The 17905-nt window shown below is 41.3% G+C and overlaps 1 pseudogene; it reads right to left on the reverse strand.

The window, feature by feature from the left end:
• LOC135511977 (rho GTPase-activating protein 17-like) overlaps window positions 1-15796 on the reverse strand; it is a 40465-nt pseudogene extending 24669 nt beyond the window's left edge.
• Between the last annotated feature and the right edge of the window lie 2109 nt (window positions 15797-17905).

Here is a 17905-nt window from a genome sequence, read left to right on the forward strand (position 1 = left end):
GCCTTGAGACATGGATTGTGTATGTGTGCCATTCAGGGGGTGAATTGGCACGACAACAGATTGAAGTGCCTTTGAAAAGGGTATGGTAGTAGGTGCCAGGCGCACCGGTTTGTGTCAAAAACTGCAACGCTGCTGGGGTTTTCACTCTCAACAGTTTCCTGTGTGTATCAAGAATGGTTTACCACCAAAAAGGACATCTAGCCAATTTGACAACTGAGGGAAGCATTGGAGTCAACACGGGCCAGCATCCCTTAGGAACGCTTTTGACACTTTGTACCATGCCCCGACAAATTGAGGCTGTTGAGGGCAAAAGGGTTGCAACTCAATATTAGGAAGGTGTTCCTAATGTTTTGTCCACTCAGTGTATACCGTCTCCCTTTATTACGCATGGGAATACTTTGGAACAGATTTCCAGAAAACATGGGGTGCCAAATAAAAATCACCCACAGGCCACCATTTGGGGAACCCTGTGGTAAAGTAAATGAGAAAATGTAGCCTAGGTAATGATTTATTTACCTGTAGAAGGTCATCACTGAGAACTTCGGTTTTCTCTGCTCTGTGGATGAGAAAACACAACATGCGATAGATTAGGTTTGACAGCTCCTGATTAGGGCTATAGTGATGGATAGCATGAATGTGTAAATACTGTCAATGCAATGAGGCCATTCCAGACATACTAGATTCCACAGTACAGCACAACAGGGCCAGGGTCACCACTGCACTAGCCTGGGTTCCAACCACACGGCTTGAACAGCATTCAACACCATCACTAAGGTACATTGTTGCCTTGGTGAGACAACAAGGAATTGGTTGGAGCACAAACAGAATGTCACCCAGTTCAGGAAACTACAAACCACATGAGTGAAAGCCTGAGCACCACCTATCCTGATGTCACTTTACCCTGCCTTCATGTACATATCTACCTCAAATACCTCATCTATCCTGATGTCACTTTACCCTGCCTTCATGTACATATCTACCTCAAATACCTCATCTATCCTGATGTCACTTTACCCTGCCTTCATGTACATATCTACCTCAAATACCTCATCTATCCTGATGTCACTTTACCCTGCCTTCATGTACATATCTACCTCAAATACCTCATCTATCCTGATGTCACTTTACCCTGCCTTCATGTACATATCTACCTCAAATACCTCATCTATCCTGATGCCTAGTCACTTTACCCTGCCTTCATGTACATATCTACCTCAAATACCTCATCTATCCTGATGTCACTTTACCCTGCCTTCATGTACATATCTACCTCAAATACCTAATCTATCCTGATGCCTAGTCACTTTACCCTGCCTTCATGTACATATCTACCTCAAATACCTCATCTATCCTGATGCCTAGTCACTTTACCCTGCCTTCATGTACATATCTACCTCAAATACCTCATCTATCCTGATGCCTAGTCACTTTACCCTGCCTTCATGTACATATCTACCTCAAATACCTCATCTATCCTGATGCCTAGTCACTTTACCCTGCCTTCATGTACATATCTACCTCAAATACCTCATCTATCCTGATGCCTAGTCACTTTACACTGCCTTCATGTACATATCTACCTCAAATACCTCATCTATCCTGATGCCTAGTCACTTTACCCTGCCTTCATGTACATATCTACCTCAAATACCTCATCTATCCTGATGCCTAGTCACTTTACCCTGCCTTCATGTACATATCTACCTCAAATACCTCATCTATCCTGATGTCACTTTACCCTGCCTTCATGTACATATCTACCTCAAATACCTCATCTATCCTGATGTCACTTTACCCTGCCTTCATGTACATATCTACCTCAAATACCTCATCTATCCTGATGCCTAGTCACTTTACACTGCCTTCATGTATACAGTTGAAGTCGGAAGTTTACATACAAACTCAGTTTTTCAGAATTCCTGACATTTAATCCTAGTAAAAATTCTCTGTCTTAGATCAATTAGGATCACCACTTTATTTTAAGAATGTGACATGTCAGAATAATAGTAGAGACGGATTTACGTCAGCTTTTATTTCTTTCATCACATTCCCAGTGGGTCAGAAGTGTACATACACTCAATTAGTATTTGGTAGCATTGCCTTTAAATTGTTTAACTTGGGTCAAACGTTTTAGGTAGTCTTCCACAAGCTTCCCACAATAAGTTGGGTGAATTTTGGCCCATTCCTCCTGACAGAGCCGATGTAACTGGGCCAGGTTTGTAAGCCTCCTTGCTCGCACAAGCTTTTTCAGTTCTGCCCACAAATGTTCTGTGGGATTGAGGTCAGGGCTTTGTCTTTCCAACACCTTGACTTTGTTGTCCTTAAAGGCATTTTGCCACAACTTTGGAAGTAAGCTTGCGGTCATTGTCCATTTGGAAGACCCATTTGAGACCAAGCTTAAACTTCCTGACTGATGTTTTGAGATGTTGCATCAATATATCCACATACTTGTCTTACCTCATGATGCCATCTATTTTGTGAAGTGCACCAGTCCCTCCTGCAGCAAAGCACCCCCACAACATGCTGCCACCCCCGTGCTTCACGGTTGGGATGGTGTTCTTCGACTTGCAAGCCTCCCCCTTTTCCCTCCAAACATAATGATGGTCATTATGGTCAAACAGTTCTATTTTTGTTTCATCAGACCAGAGAACATTTCTCCAAAAAGTACAATCTTTATCCCCATGTGCAGTTGCAAACCGTAGTCTGGCTTTTTTAACGGCGATTTTGGAGCAGTGGCTTCTTCCTTGCTGTGCGGGCTTTCAGGTTTTGTAGATATAGGGCTTAAATTACTGTGGATATAGACACTTTTGTACCCGTTTCCTCCAGCATCTTCACAAGGTCCTTTGCTGTTGTTCTGGGATTGAGTTGCACTTTTCGCACCAAAGTACATTAGTTAGGAGTCTCCTTCCTGAGCGGTATGAAGGCTGCGTGGTCCCATGGTGTTTATACTTGCGTACTATTGTTTGTACAGATGAACGTGGTACCTTCAAGTGTTTGGAAATTGCTACCAAAGGTTGAACCAGACTTGTGGAGGTATACAATTTTATTCTGAGGTCTTGGTTGATTTCTTTTGATTTTCCCATAATGTCAAGCAAACAGGCACTGAGTTTGAAGGTAGGCCTTGAAATACATCCACATGTACACCTCCAATTGACTCAAATTATGTCAATAAGCTTCTGAAGTCATGACATCATCATCTGGCATTTTCCAAACTGTTTAAATGCAGGCAACTTCGTGTATGTAAACAACTGATCCACTGGAACTGTGATACAGTGAATTACAAGTGAAATAATCTGTCTATAAATAATTGTTGGAAAAATTACTTGTGTCATGCACAAAGTAGATGTCCTAACCGACTTGCCAAAACTATAGTTGCTAACAAGAAATGTGTGGAGTGGTTGAAAAACAAGGTCTAATGACTCCAACCTAAGTGTTTATTAAACTTCTGACTTCAACTATCTACCTCAAATACCTCCACTATACTGATGCCTAGTCACTCTACACTCCTTTCATGTACATATCTACCTTAAATACCTCACATCTCTGCACATTGATCTGGTACTGGTACCCCTTGTATATAGTGCCATTGTGTATTTTATTTGATTCCTTGTGTTACTATTTTTTTAATCTGCATCATTGGGAAGAGTTTGTGAGCAAGCATTTCAAGGTTGTATTCGGCGCATGTGACAAATAACATTTGTTTTGGTGCGGGTGCTATGAGGAAACCACAAAAACAAATCACATTTTTTCACATAACTGATATGATCACCTTGATAAGAGGCCCATAGATTGAAATGAGGCAACCGCAGGACAGAACAATTGATATTCTACTGATCGCTTTCTCAGCCAGGTATGCTTAAAAATCAATATTGATCGTCAGTATTCAACTCTGATTTCATCAGTCAGTCTTTTACAAGACACATTGTAAAATGTGCATTGCTGCTTTTTGCAGCTTGCATATAATCTCCGCTGGGTAGGCCTAACCTCAGTTCTGAAACCAAAAAGAAAAAGGTTAAAATTGTAAAAATAAATCACCTTTTATTGGTCGCATATTTAGAAGATGTTATTGAAGGTAACCAACAACACAGTGGTCTCCATCATTCTTAAACGGAAGAAGTTTGGAACCACAAAGACTCTTCCTAAAGCTGGCCACCTGGCCTAACTGAGCAATTGAGGGAGAAGGGCCTTGGTCAGGGAGGTCACCAAGAACCCGATAGTCACTGACAGAGCTCTAGAGTTCCTCTGTGGGGATGGAGAACCTTCCAGAAGGACAACCATCTATGCAGCACTCCAATAAATCAGGCCTTTATGGTAGAGTGACCAGACTGAAGCCACTCCTCAGTAAACATAATAACACACAGAAATACGAGCCTTTGGTCATTAATATGATCAAATCCGGAAACTATCATTTCGAAAAAACGTTTATTATTACACACACTGAACGAAAATATAAACCCAACATGTATAGTGTTGGTCCCATGTTTCATGAGCTAAAATAAAAGATCCCAGAAATGTTCCATACGCACAAAAAGCTTATTCTCTCACATTCTGTGCACACATTTGTTTACATCCCTGCTAGTGAGAATTTATCCTTTTCCAAGCATTGTAAAAGGTGGCAGGTGTGGCATATCAAGAAGCTGATTAAACAAGATCATTACACAGGTGCAACTTGTGTTGTGGACTCTAAAATGTGCCTTTTTGTCACAATGCCAAAATGTCTCAAGTTAAGGGACCTTGCAACTGAAATGCTGCCTGCAGGAATATCCACAAGAGCTGTTGCCAGGTCGACCTCTACCCCACATACAACGTGGTTTTAGAGAATATGGCAGTACGTCCAACCGGCGTCACAACCGCAGACCACGTGTTACCACGCCCGCCCAGGACCTGTACATCCGGCTTCTTCACCTGCGAGATCGTCTGAGACCAGGCACCCGGAGAGCTGATGAAATTGGGGAGTATTTCCATCTGTTATAAAGCCCTTTTGTGGGGGAAAAACTTGTTCTGACTAGCTGGGCCTGACTCCCCTGTGTGGGCCTATGGCCTCCCAGGTCCAGCCATGGCTGCGCCCCTACCCTTTCATGTGAATTCCATAGGTTAGGGCCCAATGAATTCATGAATTTATGACATGAACTGTAACTCAGTAAAATCATACAAATTGTCGCATGTTTCTGTTCAGTATACATAGGGCAGCAGCCTCTAAGGTGCATGGTAGAGTAACTGAGTGGTAGCCGGCTAGTGACTAACGTTCAGGGCAGGGTACTGGGCAGAGGCCGGCTAGTATGCTAGCCTAACCCAAACAGTAGAACATACCAAACATTTATCAGTCACACAGAGACCAACAGCTGACCCACCCCAGTCTTGTCTGAGTCTAGCCTTCAGTAGCAGGTGGTTAAGACAGACAGGGTTAAGTGTCTTCAGGTCCACTTTCTCAAGGCCAGACCAGTCCTACATACCACCATCAGGCCTTATATATATATAAATAAATAAAATGATTATTATTTTTTTCACCAGGTAGGCAAGTTGAGAACAAGTTCTCATTTACAACTGCGACCTGGCCAAGATAAAGCAAAACAGTGCGACACAAACAACACAGAATTACACATGGAATAAACAAACATACAGTCAATAATAGGGTAGTAAAAAAAAGTATATATACACATTGTGTGCAAATGGGGTAAGATAAGGGAGTTAATAAGGCAATAAATAGGCCATAGTGGCGAAATAATTCAAATGTAGCAATTAAAGCACTGGCGTGACAGATGTGCAGAAGATGAATGTGCAAGTAGAGATTCTGGGGTGCAAAGGAGCAAAAATAAATAAATAACAGTATGGGGATGAGGTAGTTGGATGGGAAATTTACAGATGAGCTATGTACAGGTGCATTGATGCATAAACTGGTGCTTAAATTTACTGAGGGAGATATGAGTCTCCAGCTTCAGTGATTTTTGCAATTAGTTCCAGTCATTGGTAGCAGAGAACTGGAAGGAAAGGCAGCCAAAGGAGGAATTGGCTTTGGGGGTGACCAGTGAAATATACCTGCTGGAGAGCGTGCTACGGGTGGGTGCTGCTATGGCGACCAGTGAGCTGAGATAAGCTATCTGCGATGATCCAGGTGAAGAGGCTCAGAGCTTGCGGTAGGAATCCGGGGATACGGAGAAAAAGAAGTCCGATATGCTCTGGGTTGAATCGCGTTGTGCAGACTGGCAGGAGTTGTCTGGGCTAAAGGTTAGCTGATGACCTCTAGCAGTGGCTAGCTGACTACTAGCTAGTAGCTACTTTGCTAGTAGCTAGTTAGCTGGCTAGCTTCTGTTGGGGGTTCCGGTTCTAAAGTAAAGAAAATAGCAGATCCATACCACATGGGGTGAGGCGGGTTGCAGGATAGTATGTTGAAGTTGAGATATAAAAAATATTTAAAAAATATGCGAAGAAAATAATATATATTTTTATATACATGGGACATGACAAGACAAGGCCAAAAGACGCCTGACTGCTATGCCATCTTGGATAGCCTTAGCGTGTCTTTACCTATGGGCCCAGGGCTATTAATAGTCGACTAATAGTGTGGCTCTGAGGGTCAGAGAGATTAGAGTCACTTAAAGGGAGAGGAGAAAATCCTGGCTCAGCTTAAATAGTTTATCAATACCCTCAGCATGGAGCATAGTACACAGGAGAGGAGCTGATAATTACTGTTGCCATGGGGGACCCTGATACTACTGTAGGATCAGTCACTGACAGCCTAACACAGCCTACTGTGTGGAGTTAGGCCTAGTTGAAAATGTTCAACTGTCAATTTACATTCACCTCCCAGAAAACTCAAAATAGCATTGTGTTAAGAGTGTGTGGGATACTTACAGTAGATCAACTATGATACATTTTTTAGATGTGTGTTTGTGCCAAGTTGTCAACTCCAAATAGCATTATGTTACATAACATTGACTGTGGAACACCTAGAGTAGGGAATACTTTAAGATTATTTTTTATTTTTTGAAATCCACATCTTTGTTACCATTGGGCATTTCCATCGAAAAGGAACCATGAGCACCAGCATATCAAATTGGGTGTCAAATGGGGAAATTAAGGCAAAGATACATTTTTCAACCATTGTTAATCTTAAAAATGAGGCATAACTAAAGGCTTTAATTTCTGGATAAACAGTTGGAAAAGGGTTCTTAGAAAACAACTACCAGTCAGAAATATAACAAAACACAATGTTGAATTAAAGACCCCTGTCAACTAATATCAAAACATTTTGTTGGGGAAAAGGTTTAACTTAAGTTTAAGAAATATTGCCTTGTAATTCAGTTACCAAAAAATGGTTAAGATATTTTCTAATTTCTCTCCCCTAATGAGGGAGAATAAAAATTCAAAAGTAGCAAGTAATGGTAGACTAGATAGACCAGAGTGGACCAAGTTTGGATAGCACAGTGAGTATGGCCCAATAGTGTACAGTAAAGAAACGTAGAGTATATTGTACTGTACTTAACTGAACTCTACTGTATTGTAAAGCACTGAACTCTACTATGCAGCACTGTGATGTCCAAACTTGTGAAACAGCAGGAGAATGACATTCATAATTATGCATTTGTGTGTAGTACGTATCAGGGAGCCATTAGGGCTGTGACGGTAGTTGAATTGACTGTTATGGATGAAGACCATAATGAAAATAATATAACCATCAAAACTGTTTAAATTATATATATATATTCATATTACTACAACTCCCCCCCCCCATGTAGATTTTCCTAACAGTCCATTACATGTTCTATATCTTCTCTTTCCAACTGTCCTTTGGATGCTGGAGCAGCTGATCTTCTAGATGGGCCTGAGTGTAGAGTGTTACAGGCCATGGCACTTCTGTAAAAATACATTTTTGATGGGTGGACATTTTATACAATGCACATTTTCATTACTTAAAATTAACCGATCTTCTTTAAAAAAAATGTTGGTTGTGTCTGACTATTCATGAATCATTGAACAGCAGTCAACTAGGCTGTTCTGGCTCTGAGGCCTATAATGCGCTAACGTTGTGTCAAATAGACGCAAATCCTCTCCAACCTGGCATGGTTTAATTTGATACAGAATATTTTCTTAATTTCTAGACTAACAAACGCTGGTCCTGGCCAATATGACGCCCTAGGCAAGACAAAAAAGTGCCGACCTCATATCCCGGCAAACTAAAATATTAGCATAGGCTATACAGTGTCGGCCTGCAATGCACTTTCATGAATGCCCATATTGCACCCTACCGTTTCTAAAACAGCCAATTTACCGTAAATCCCTGTCATTTGGTTACATTCCTTTCTATTAACGCATGTATTCATTACAGCAATTTACCATTCTCATTCTCGGGGTGGAACCCTTGTTTGCAGAGGTCACAAACTGTTACACTTGTGAGAAACAAGTTTTGGTTGATTTCATACCATCATTTACCATGTGAGCAATGTCACAAACCGGCTCGAAGCCCGCAACAAAAAAGGGACACAATGTGGAGATAAGGAATAACAAAATATATTTATTAACTAAAGTCAACTAAATACAATCAAAACCTGAATTGTTCCACCCACACAGACAGCATCGTGAAGAAGGCGTAGTAGCGCCTCTTCAACCTCAGGAGGCTGAAGAAATTCAGCTTGTCACCAAAAGCACTCACAAACTTCTACAGATGCGCAATCGAGAGCATCCTGTCGGGCTGTATCACCGCCTGGTACGGCAACTGCTCCGCCCACAACCGTAAGGCTCTCCAGAGGGTGGTGAGGTCTGCACAACGCATCACCGGGGGGCAAACTACCTGCCCTCCAGGACACCTACACCATCCGATGTCACAGGAAGGCCATAAAGATCATCAAGCTATATCAGCCCCATGAGCATCCTGAGTCTACCAGCACAGTGGGTCGTCGAGGATTTCGTACTGAGGAAAGTCGTATTGCATGCTCATGAATGTGCTGGACATCAAACCGCTTTCAATGGCATTTGAGAACATGAGCACACTTCCTGGTCAGTGTGTGTAACCTTTATTTAACTAGGCAAGTCAGTTAAAAACAAATTCTTATTTACAAATGACGGCCTGAATGAAAGCCTAACGTAGACCTAGGTTTGTAAATACATTTTAAGGGAGAAAAATTTGCTCGCGTCCGACATACGCTGGCAGCTTTGATTGACGGGTGCCTTCACAGCGGTGTGAGTGAGAGTTAGCTGATTCTCTCTATAGGCCTATATGTCAATTCAGAAAGTTTCCGAAAGTAACCTGTCTGGACTCCATCTCTTTAATAAGAATCAAATGCTCCTGTCAAGATTTAATCTTATAAAAGGCCTATTGTCAGTAGTGTAGGCTACATTCTTTCTGTCATTACAGCGTATTCTCTTTGAAGAACATTTGCCAATGCCATCGAATGATCGCAGCAGCAGTCCATTATGCAAATATTTCGAGAAAAGTGGGAGAAAACCATTCAAAGGATATGATATGCAGAATAGCCAACAGACAAGCACAAGGTAGGCATATCTTGATTTTGACTCAGTTTTTAATTTGTATTTTATTTAACCTTTATTTAGCCAAGCAAGTCAGTTAAGAACAAAAACTTATTTACAATGACGGCCTACCATTTTGTCTCCGTTAATAATGTTGTGTTAATACAAAAACGCAACAGATCCTCTCAAACCTGGAATTTCGTAATTTGTTGATTAATAAGTAATATGAATAATAATAATAAAGACAGGCCATGATAATAATAAAGTGTAATGGCTTGTTTCAAATAAGTTTTTATTGAGAAGCATATCCATGTAAACAAGTGTACAAACAGAATTGTGACCTTCCCTATTCCTACTACAAGTAATGTAACCTCTGTTTTGTAGCTTGTAATTTTTGCCCTTGCCAACTGGTCCTGGTACAGTTTTACTGTTAAGATCATCCTGCTTAGGTTAGGGCTGATGTACAGAGAACTGTTCTCAAGTCAGATGTTAAACTGCAGTCAGTAACTAGAGCCTTAAACTCAGCAAAGTCCCTATTCTCTTTCAAAAACAGGGCTCTGTGCACTATAGTAACAGAGCAATACTCAACCATGAGGTATCGAAGCCGAACGAACTGCATGCTATTAAGAAATGCTCTACAGTGCCTTCGGAAAGTATTCAGAACCCTTGATTTTTTCCCACATTTTGTTACGTTACAGCATTATTCTAAAATGTATTTAACATCCCCCCCCCCCTCAATCTACACACAATACCCCATAATGACAAAGCAAAAACAGATTTTTAGAAATGTTTTCTATACAAAATCAAAAACTGAAATATTACATTTACATAACTATTCAGACCCTTTACTCAGTACTTTGCTGAAGCACCTTTGGCAGCGATTACAGCCTCGAGTCTTCTTGGGTATTACGCTACAAGCTTAGCACACCTGTATTTGGGGAGTTTCTCCCATTCATCTCCGCAAATCCTCTCAAGCGCTGTCAGGTTGGATGGGGAGCATTGCTGCACAGCTATTTTCAGGTCTTTCCAGAGATGTTAGATCGGGTTCAAGTCCAGGCTCCACCTGGGCCACTCATGGACATTCGGAGACTTGTTCTGAAGCCACTCCTGCGTTGTCTTGGCTGTGTGCTTATGGTTGTTGTCCTGTTTGAAGGTGAACCGTCACCCCATTCTGAGGTCCTGAACACTCTGGAGGAGGTTGTTAGCAAGGATCTCTGTACTTTGCTCTGTTCATCTTTCCTTCGATCACGTCTGGTCTCCCAGTCACTGCCGCTGATAAAACATCCCCACAGCATGATGCTGCCACTACTATGCTTCACTGTAGGGATGGTGCCAGGTTTCCTCCAGACATGAGGCTTGGCATTCAGGCCAAAGAGTTTAATCTTGGTTTCATCAGATCAGAAAATCTTGGTTTCTCATAGTCTCTTCAGGTGCCTTTTGGCAAACTCCAGCTGTGGCAAATAACAGTCTACCATGAGTATGACAAAACATTTATTTTTACTGCTCTAATAACATTTGTAACCTGTTTATAATAGCAATAAGGCACCTCAGGGGTCAGTGGTATATGGCTGTTTCCAGGCACTCTGCATTGTGTCGTGCGTAATAGCACTTAGCTATGGTATATTGGCCATATACCACACACTCTTGGGCCTTATTGGTTAAATAGAACCCATTGCGCTCCATGGTTGTGAGGTCTGGGGTTCACGCACCAACCAAGAATTCACAAAATGGGACAAACACCCGATTGAGACTCCTTCAGGTACAATGCAAAATCCTAAACAACGTTTTCTGGAGCCTGAAGCCTAGCTGCCTGGTGAGGCCACATGGACATTCAACCTCCGAAACCAGAATACATGGCCTGTGTTCCAAATATTAAAAGTAGTGCACTATAAAGGGAGTAGGGTGCCATTTGGGACAGACATGGTTCCAGCGGCAGCAGGCAGCCAGGGCCTGGGGGGGGGGGCATATGAGACATTACTCACCACATCTATAGGACTAGAGAGAGAAACACACTTTAAAACATATTACTAAACCACAGGACAGTTATTTGGTGTATAAACAAAGATGAGTTGCACATTTTCAATAACAAATGCCACATTCACTCGCTCAACCATACTCAAACTAAACTGCATCACTAAAAATAGACCTACTATGATGTCCCAGCCCAGGAGCAACAAAACAACAATTGTTTAGCCTCTGTCAGCTGACCTGGGCTAGCAGAGTGAATGGAGCTGACTGACAACACTAGGCTCTGTAGAACTGTGTCACTGACTAACCACGAGGTAGCTTTGTGACCTAGCTAGCTGGCTACAACAGAACAGGGTTACTTGGATCACTGAACGACATAAGTTAGGCTACACCCTGCCACCAGCCAGAGAATGGTCCCCATGGCAACGTGCTATCGAGAGGGTAAATTAATACTTTATAGGGGGTGTTGCTGGCCTTCTCAACACTCAATCAGCTTGGAGAGGAGGTTGAGTTTGTTATGTTAGCAACCGTTGGACGCTCAGGGCTCACAAGATAATGGATATCAAATAGAGATGAAAGGATAGGACTTGTGCACAACTGAGTAGCTATAATGCCTATTGGTGTGAAGTAGCCTACTGTTCCTGTCTGGTTTTACAAGATGTTGTGCAAAGATGAGCTGAGCCCACTTCTGATCTGTCAATTTCAGTGTCAAATGGATCTACCACAGAGTTCAACAAAGCAAATTATTACAAGAACAGACAAACGCATACTTCACTGACACCCAACCCTTTGGGAAACTAAGGAACTGAAGAATGTCTTGTGGTTGTAAACAACTCTGCTGAGATGTGCAACCTGTCTGTGACAAGCTGTGGCTAGACTCCTTACTCAATCATCTCACCACTCTGCTTGAAAAGGCCCCATCTTATCATCACTAATGTACAGATCTAATCCCACTGTCACCACAGAGGTACCTCACCAGCTTTTATCTGTCTGAGGCGTTCAAGAACTTAGGAGCTCAAATCAAGAAACGAGAGCAGGTAAGGATTCACATCGTCTTTGACACAGTTACTGCCCTTGTGTTGGTCACGCCAGTGTTTTTTTCACCCATTCTCTCTTCTTAGAAACAGCACTTCTCTGGGGGGGCATTTCCTGTTTGGTGAAGAATGAGAGATTTCCTCAGAGTGGCTGACTGCTGAACACAGTGTTCTGCTCCGGCACAATCACAGGAACAGGCTAAGGGCCCTCATCTATCACACACATTCACATGCACGCTTGTAGCTTGCACACAAACAGATCCTCTCACACACACACACACGTCTGCTTTCCGCATCACACACACACTCCTAATTTACTGTTAGTCAAATACAGTGAAGAAATGTTGAGTATTCCAGCGGTCCTGTCTGTGGACCCTGAGCCAGCGGCAAAGCGCTGAAGGAACATTAATGGGATAATCTGTGAGTACTCTCAGGATACGGTTACACAAAACAACATGCCAGGATTAGTCCTAATTGGGGATGGCAACTTGGATGTTTCTCAGTGCTAAATTGCCAATCAAATGATGCCAGTGGGACAAAAAGTACAGAGTAGCTTAGCCTTGCAGATCTTTTATAGAATTAGAGCAAGATCCTTTGAACATTGTTTCTCCCCATAGAATTATAAATTGTAGAATGGACATTCAGATTCAAATCTATGTTCCAATCCACATATTTGTGGCATTCCCACAGATGATTTCTAGGTGACTTTTTTATACTTTGACGAGAGCAGAGCAAAATGTCCCAGTCTGAGATGTTATCTTGGCTGTTTTTTAAAACTCTTCAATTGCTTTCTTTCCTAGTCACCTTTCCTCCGTCACTCAAGGCGGGGCAGCGCAGGGCAGGCCTCTCCTTTTCAAGGTAGTGTTACATGGAGGTTCTATATCTCTCGCCATGAAAAAAAACCTATGGAATTAGAGATCCGATGCCAAGATATTCCCAAAGATTGCACTTCTTTAAAGGGCTGTTCTCTCAAGGGTGGTTCCACTACTGGCAAACAGGCCAGGGTGCCTAGGCTATGGTTGAGTGAGGCAATGGTGCCTGGTCTGATTAATCAGGCTCTAATACACAATTAATTGGTATATACAACCTGCAACTACTGCCTGATCAATTTTGTAATCGTTTCTTACAAGCCAGAATGTAGAAAAAAATAATAATAAACTTACTCTACCAGTTGTCTGTCCTTCAGCTGCTCGAAATGAGAAAATATTGTTCTTATTTATTTTTATCTTAAAAATACATATCTACAATTCAAAACAACAAAAGGTATGGCTTCTTCTCCATCCTCCCCTGATTGAGAATAGAAATGTTTTATTGTCATGGCATGCTTAGTTCAATAGCCATTTACGAGAGAAAACGGAAAACATAAAACAAACTTTACCCCGTGACAAACCAAATGCTACCGGCTCTCTAAGTCAGGTAAACAATAATTTCCTGTGGATATTTTGCCTCAAATTGAGCAGCTGAAGGACAAACCACACAAACAACCGGTAGAGTAGGCCTTCAACATTCTGGGTTGTACAATACATTTACACGATTTACAGGCATTAATTGCAGATGGTATATACCAATTAATTGTGTATTACAGACTGATTAATCAGACTATATTGTGGCATACTTATCTTTTTTATTTTACATTTATTTAACTAGGCAAGTCAGTTAAGAACAAATTCTTATTTTCAATGATGGCCTAGGATCAGTGGGTTAACTGCCTGTTCAGGGGCAGAACGACAGATTTGTACCTTGTCAGCTCGGGGATTCCGGTTACTAGTCCAATGCTCTAACCACTAGGCTACCCTGCCGCCCCATCTCAAGCATTATGTAGCTTGTTTAATGCGTTATGTGTTAAATCTTGCGGACTGTCATTTTATGTGCCAAATGCAACTCCAGAGGGTTTGAATCGGCAGTTTTGTGTTTAGCCTGAGTGAAAGTGGAATGCAAGAGCATAAATACTAGAGGTGGAACTGTTCTGGGGGCCTTTAACACACCTGTGCTGTCTTGAGCCACACAAGTGTAAATAAGGATGTTAGCTCTTGGTCGTCAGCATCAGTTGATCGAACTTGATTGTCCTGGCTGCCTCAGCAGATTAGGCTGACATGGCATTGAAGTGACATGGCCTGGCAACAGAGTTGAAGGACTGGTGACTCCCTGATCTACTGGAATCTGTGCACACACACAAACACCAGGAAAAATAGCCTGAATCTCTTCTTTAATGTCAGTTAGATTGGGGACAATAAGTTGAATAACAGCTGTTGCAGGGCATGCACTTTCCTATACCATGTAGCTCCAGCATCTGCCATCGTGTGAAGTAGTGCATCGCCACAGTGCTTGGATAAGAGCTGTCAAATATCTTCAGCTTGCTCAGCAGTAGGAGTTGCAAATCTGCCTGTTACCGATGTAAAATGTGCGGAATGCATCCTGGAGATTAGATGCGATGCTAAATTCACCATGAAACTAACTGGAAATGTTTAGACTTACAGTCATGTAACAAAACCGTTATACAGAAACGTGTGAATAGTTTAGGAAACCTCAGCACTCTTTCCTTGATGAATAATACTCCAGATAAAATGGGACAATAACATTAGATCTAGGATTAAAGCCTTGACGTTACCAGCTGTTTTTTTATTCATTACAACGATATAGAAAATCAAAAGACAGAACTTGCTAGCTAACAAATTGCTAGATTGTTAACAATTTAGCAACAGCTAATGTTACTTGCCTGCCAACTGTTTGGTTGGCGAGTTGTTTCATCCGATTGAACTGTTTCTTCATTTTGCGTCCTTCTCCAGTGGAGTCGTGCTACTTTTTAGAGCTGGAAAAGTATATCCTGTGATGTGCTTCATCAGACAAGAGTCCTTTTGTTGGCCATGAAGTTCACAATATAGCCAACTAACAGTCAGTAGCTTTGTGTCGAAGATTAGCTTGCAGCTAGCTAAAGCTATGAACCAATTAAAATAACTAGTCACTTTTTAGCTAGCTAGTTTAGGTTATTCTTCAAGTGGTTGTTTCAGAAAAAAGTTATTCCGTCGCGTGCTGACGACATCTTAAAGCCATGTATTTTATCAAAAAGCTAGAAAACCATCCTGAGTTCCGCTGACTGCTTGCAGCCTTTATGCTGAATATCTATCTGACTAACCACCGTCGAACGCTTTTCCCAACCAGCCAGCGAGCAGCACACCTCTCTCGTTGCCAGCACAAGCTGATGATGGCGTTGAATGGGTGGCAGGAAGAATAGGTTGCAAAAGCATCCATATACCGCCATCCCCAGCACTGTTAAATGTGCTGCTGACTGTGGGACTTGGGATAGTTTACGAAAGTCGTCTTGCTCGCTCCAGTGACACAATTCAGTACTGCAGAATTTGCACTGACCTCTGGATGAGTTTTTTATCATGAAGATGTTGAATATGCCAACATTACGCAAGAAATTGTACACATAGCTATTAAAACAATCAGTTTAGTTGAAATATCAAACTGTTGTGCAATGACATAAATAATCAGTTGTTGACATCAGGCCTCGTCTTCATCAACAACAATTTATCATCAACTTTCACTCCCTCATCGCCTATGGAGCTCATAGCGGCACGCGCGCCTACCAGTGACGTCTCAATACACGTCTACATACGTTGAACCTTATAATGGACTGTTTTGCAGATAGATGGACATGTGTTGTCATCTGATTCCTCATGATTAATGTGAAACAATTTAATTAATTTAAATAATCTTAAAGTAGATCAAATAAGATAAGATCAAATAGAAGAGAGAAGGTTTTACTGATAAAGTTACACACGCACTGTCGTGGATGCAAGGTCCGATCACTTCTGACACCAGTGTAATGAAACAGGCAGGGAGCAGGTCACGAGCCCTCGACCTTCTAGCCTGAGGTCCGGAGGGCTATCGACTGTGCCGCAAAAGCATGCTGAACGGCAGAGTCGATTTCCGCGCTTATAAACCCAGGGTCGTTACAATATAAATAAAGGGGGCATATAAACCAATAAATAAAGAACCATAAATAAAGGATAAATAAAGGGAGCATATAAGCAGACAATGACAACTCTTACAATATTCAATGATTACATTTCTCAAAAACAGGTTATAGGCTACATGTGCACCACCAAATCAGAACAGTAGGTGAAATTAAGAGATGAAAATAGACCAAATTATTAGGGTGAGGCACATGGGCTACTAACAGCTTGCTACACCACATACACTTAGTCAGTGGTAGAAAAAGTACCCAATTGCCATACTTGAGTAAATGTAATGATACCTTAATAGAAAATGACTCAAGTAAAAGTCACCCAGTAAAATACTACTTGAGTAAAAGTTTCAATGTATTTGGTTTCAAATATACTTAAGTATCAAAAGTAAATGTAATCTCTAAAATATACTTAAGTATAAAAATTTAAAGTATAAATCATTTAAAATGTCTTATATTACGCAAACCAGACGGCATCATTTTCTTGTTTTTTTATTTACGGATAGCCAGAGGCACAATTCAACAATTCAGAGGCAGTAGGGATGACCAGGGATGTTCTCTTGATAAGCACATGAATTAGACAATTTTCCTGTCCTGTAATCATTCAAAATGAAACGAGTACTTTTTGGTGTCAGGGAAAATGTGTGGAGTAAAAAGTACATTTTTCTTTAGGAATGTAGTGATGTAAAAGTAAAAGTTGTCAAAAATATAAATAGTAAAGTAAAGTACAGATACCTTAAAAAACTACTTAAGTAGTACTTTAAAGTATTTTTACTTAAGTACTTTACACTACTGCACTTAGTATTACTTTCTTAGCTACAGTATACATATCTTTCTGGCATATTACATAATTTATGCAGCAGCATTCAAGACATGTTTGGACACACCGTTGTGCTGTGCTCAGTTGAACAGGAAGGTGGCGCGGTGGACCTTAGTGGGCAAATTTTGTCATCAAACTTTGTCATCAAAGTCTGGAATTCTCTAGATTTATTGTGCTTTCAAGACAACCGGGAACTGGGGGAAAAAAAGATCAAATCATGATGACGTCAGTGATCTTCAGTTCGTAGCTCTAGAAAGAGGCCAGAGTTCTCGATTTACAATTCCGAGTTGGATGAAAGTTCAAAACTTATTTTCCTAGTCGTAGCTCGTTTTTCCAGTTGTCTTGAACTCACTTTGCAGTTCTGAGTTAACAGTTGTTATGAGCGCGGCACAAATCATGCTTCATTGACAGCATGGCCAATGTTAAATGTTTATAACTTGAAACTAGGAAAAGAGAACCTTAATCTTAGACTTGGGACCTCACAGCCACTCCACTGAATACATTTACATTTAAGTCATTTAGCAGACGCTCTTATCCATAGCAGGCTAATGATTGATTTGCAATGCTTGCCGTTAGCCACTGATTCCTTCCAAACCACTCATTGTTGAATTTACGATTTCAAACTTGTTGTGTAATATTTATGTCCAA

The sequence above is a fragment of the Oncorhynchus masou genome, chromosome 24 (genome assembly GCF_036934945.1).
Source record: "Oncorhynchus masou masou isolate Uvic2021 chromosome 24, UVic_Omas_1.1, whole genome shotgun sequence".
NCBI lineage: Eukaryota > Metazoa > Chordata > Actinopteri > Salmoniformes > Salmonidae > Oncorhynchus > Oncorhynchus masou.